Genomic DNA, 4,843 nt, shown 5'->3' with positions numbered 1-4,843 from the left:
CGTGAGCTACGAAAGGACAAAGAGGCAAAAACATGCCCTTTTACAGGGTAAACAGTAGCGTCAAACACATTTTACACAGTAGAGTTGCAAAATTTTTTGGAAGATACGAAATTTATTACTTATTAGACAGGGTTCTGAGCTAAGTGTACACGGTAGAGAAAAAAAAGCGAGGCTTGAGACAAAATCGAAAATTCTAATAAAATTGCATTTATAAATTACAACTTGTAATATGAATCTCTCATTTTGTTATTACGGGTTTGCCACATTATATAATTAGCTCATGCAACCGTGTGAATATTAAAGAAATTGCAACTGCGCATCAGGGTTGCTTTTCCTACCAAAATTGGTAGTTTTTTTCTCGTTGGTAGGATGGCAGGACGCTTAAAATTTTGGTAGGATTCTTTACTCATAAAACAGAAAACCTTTCTGGCTTGTTGTAATGTGTCACTTTGTCAGCACTATGAATAGGATTGCCAAACTTTGACAATATCAATTTTACCCTCATTCATTTAAAAACCCCATTGCTTACTGGTATAGGCAGAATTTTACCAATTACCTTCGGAAATTCTCTGAACTCTTTATTCGTATAAAAAGTTGTATTCACTGCGTATCTAAATATCAAGTTTTTGAATTGATGGATGTAAATGCAGTTTTATAAATGAGATATTTTCCTTTGAAATGCCGTTGCAAATCGATAATAGTCTGAACAATGTCAAGATTGTGAAAATATTTTAAATGGCACTAGAAAAGCGATTCAAAAAAGATAACCCAATAAGGGGTTATATATATTCCCAATAAGTGGTTAGTCATATTTCCAATAAATCGGAGAATATCAAGGTTTTTACCCGCAACTCGAAGGAATTTATGTCAAACCCGCAGCGCGCAGATTTTGTCCCAAACCCGGAGGCTCCTCGGTTTATTTCACCTTACTTATGTATATGTATATCAATACTTAAATGTGAAAAGGCGCCAAGTCCATTTTTTGAAATTGTTTAGGAGAAACGAAAAATCGATGTAGTTTCGCATTATCTGTCATTCTGCATCACAAACTAAATTAAAATATATGGTATTGGCACCTTTCCACCTTTATATATTTATATATGTATGCAAAAAATCTACGACGGAATTTTATTTTCCGCTACGATTTTTCACGTCATTTACTCCAAAGGCTTTATTAAAACTAATAAACTGCGAATTGTTTGCCACTTTTTCGGTTGTTCGCAATTTACTCGAAATATTGAAGGTCGAAATACATGTCGGTAGGTGGGTCTGGTTAAAATTACACACCACTTTTTTGTGTGTGCTATATGTATATGATAGCTATTATTCTGTTTTTTTTTTTGTTTACTGGATATCTTATTTTAAGTAAAAATAAATATTTTTAATGCTGTCTTGATTAAAAGGAATGGGAAGAAATAAGCATTTTCGTGGTTTTTTGAACCAGCTCTTGGTAGGAAAGCAAGTTTTTCTGAGGCAACCCTGCTGCGTATAGCGACCAGTGTTGCCAGCTATTTTGTAGACGTTATTTTCGACGTTTAGCTATAGAAATTTTTGTTTAGCTATTAGCTACTTTTTAAGCTTTTTTTAATCGAGTTAGCTATTTTAGCTACAATCTTTTTTTATAATTTTCCCATTTTTATACGGAGTTAATCATTTTGATGCATGTCAAGCATGCCTTTTGTTATATCGATTACACCGTGCGACAAGGGAAGCAATAATTGACGGTTTCTTCATTAGCCAACTTCACTCTTTAGCGCGCTGTCTGTCGAAATCCGATTCTCCAACTGGAGTGTAAGAACCAAAATTCTGATTTTTTGGAAAATCGAGTAATACCTTAACCGCGTAGGTACTCGATACCCACCTAAGTACTTACGAGATCGATTCGAGCATAAAGGTACTAGAAGAAAGTATCGAGTAGTTTTACTCGTAGTTACTCTTATCAGAACCACACTACTCCGAGACTTTAGAGAAAATATAGTATATATAGTCGGATTTTTGAGAAAGGTATTCCAAACTTCAATCGCAATTTCCAAAACCTTCCGAAAGTAACTTACGACAATCTTTTAGGCAGACGACAATACTGAAAAGCTTCTAAAAAACAAATAAAATATTGTTGGTATTTCCGGAGCTTAATTCAGAGTTTACCGACAAAAATGTTGAGTTCTCATAACTGCATACGTTATCTAATATGTTTGTTGGTATACAATGTATATGTATGTTGTATATTGTATGTACATTATTTTCTGAAAATGGTATTCTGTTATAAATATTTGTGCAAGTCTGCTTTATGTAGATAAGATTACAAACTGAGTTACATACATATGTATGCACATATTTATGCGAAATTTTTGTTAACTATAACTGAAAGAAGCCCGCATACAACTGAAGCTAAGTATGTATTTGAGTTCTATTAACATAAACACGGCAATTGTTTATTAATGACTATGCACCTAATAAATAGGTGTGTTAAAAAAAAATAAAAGTTAAAAGCAGTAATAGACTCTTCTACACACATACACATCTATATTTTTTATAGTTCACAGTAATTACACATATCTTAAAAAGAGAGCTGGGTGGTATTTTTTGCTCTCGCTATGATTGGCCATAAAATTTGCTCCGGTGCAATTGGACGCTCCAGCGAAACGCAGTTCGCCAATTTAAAAGCCAGCTCATTTCCTTGAACACCATGGTGTCTTGGCCTTCGCACAAGTTGAAGGTCATTCCATTTTTTTAACAGAGGTCAGCCTGAACTTATATTCCTGTTCAAAATTTTATAATCGCGAATGTGGAAACCTCGAAAATTACGCCGTTTAAAAAAATCATGTTACTTTATTCTTTTGGTAGTTAATTTAACGTTATTTGACAAGTCGATCCCAGCCATTCAGTGGTATGGAAGCTATACCAATCTAACAGCCGCACTTAGAGTCATTTAATGATTACTTAAGGTGTTCCTCAGTAATGATTTGAAAAAATTCCCTCTCAGAGTCAGTTAATGATTCGTTACCGGCATTTAATGAACATTAAAGTTAAGTAAAGAAAAACCTTTGATTAACTTTTAACGAACGATTTTGAAATTTTTTGGTTGTTTCCAATAAACTTAAATTTCGATAAAGTTGTTAAAGTGGCAATAGCCCAGTGAGCAGAGCACTTTCGGGTCATTCGAGGTATCCGAGTTCAATCGAGTTTTCATTAATTTTTTTCTTTTAATTTTTACGTTTTATTCCCTAAAAAGTTAACAATTTTTAATTTTATTTAATGTTTAGAAAGTTTTTTGATTAATCTTTTTTTCTTTATTTACTTTCATTTTCTAAAATGTTTAGTTTTTCTTGTTTTAAAAAGAGTTTTTAATTTCGTTTATTTTTAAGAAAACATTTCGAAACGATAAATGGAATAATGCTATCCTCCTCGTTAGCAGACCTTTTAATTAATCTTTCAAAATACAGAAAACAGCTTTCAAGATAGTTGCCGGAATAGGAAGACTTTTGTCTTTCGAAAGACTGTGGTGAGTTGAAAAACAGATGCCAGAATTGGTATGTTAGTGGTTTTGTTTGTCTTTTGTAAACAATTTCTAAAAATTAAATTAAATAAAAAATCCAGATTCTTTTTATACCCGAGCGCACTTGTGCACAAGGGTATTATGACTTTGTTCACATAACGGTTGTTTGTAACAGGCAAAACGAATCGAGATAGATATGGACAAACGTATACATAAATGATCAGGATGAAAAGAGAAATCGATTAAGCGGTGACTGTCTGTCCGTCCGTCCGTCCGTCCGTCCGTCCGTCCGTCCGTCCGTCCGTCCGTCCGTCTGTCCGTCCGTCTGTGCACACGATAACTCGAGTAAAAATTAAGATATCTTAACGAAACTTGGTACGTGTACTTCTTTCGGACGTAGGACAGATGGTATTGAAAATGGGCAAAATCGGACAGTAACCTACCTCCCATATAACGGTAATTTTCATAAATACGAAAACTGCGATATTTTAGTAACTACTGAAGATAATTCACTCAAAATTGATATTTACAACAATTTTAAGACGAAAAATAAGAATATTATAAATTTTTGGAAAATGGGCGTAGCCACGCCCACTTATGGTTACATGTGTATATCTTGGTAACCGCTGCACCAATTTCTTGCAAACTTGGCACAGTTGTTGGCCTTGATACAGCATACCAAATGGCCGAAAAGTTTTAAAATCGGACAATAACCACGCACACATCTCATATAACGGTAATTTGGAGAAATACGAAATCTTCGATAAATCAGTAAATATTAAAGCCAATTTATTCAAAATTGATGCTTGCAACAATTCCTTACCAGGAAATACGTCTATAATAAAATTTTGAAAAATGGGCGTGGCACCGCCCACTTATGATCACATATATGTATCTCGGTAACCGTTCTACCAATTTGTACCAAAATCGGTATTTTTATTGTGCTTGCCACATAAAAGCAAACCGTTGAAAATTGTTGAAATCGGACTAAAATTATGGCTTTTCATATAACAGTAAATTTTAGAAATGCTTAAAACGTCAATATTTTGAAATTTAAGGTCGCTAATTTACTCAAAATTGATACACCCCGGCTTGCCATGTAGCGGTAGCTTTCGGAAAGGTGAAAATCATATATTTAATATTTGCGCCGGGTATTTAATGTTCGGCTCCGCCCGAACTTAGACTTTCTTACTTGTTTAAAACAATAAATTCTGCAAATCAAAAGAAACTTCGATTTTCTCAGTAGACTTTGTATGATTATTTAGAAAATCGTTTTCGGTTTAAGGTGTCCAAATAAAGGACGTGCCAAACTTTAGGGCAAGGTAGGTGGGGGGGGTGAGCTCACTG

At 34.1% G+C, this 4,843-nt stretch overlaps 1 protein-coding gene across 2 annotated transcripts in view; it reads left to right on the top strand.

Annotated features, from left to right (window-relative positions):
- Positions 1 to 4,843, top strand: part of LOC118741609 (arrestin domain-containing protein 5) — a 33,244-nt gene that overhangs the window by 10,735 nt on the left and 17,666 nt on the right. The gene's annotated exons all lie outside the window — the stretch shown is intronic.

This window comes from Rhagoletis pomonella, unplaced genomic scaffold, assembly GCF_013731165.1.
Source record: "Rhagoletis pomonella isolate Grant_MI unplaced genomic scaffold, Rhpom_1.0 Rhpom_scaffold_00001, whole genome shotgun sequence".
NCBI lineage: Eukaryota > Metazoa > Arthropoda > Insecta > Diptera > Tephritidae > Rhagoletis > Rhagoletis pomonella.
This window is presented reverse-complemented; position numbering and strand designations above follow the sequence as displayed.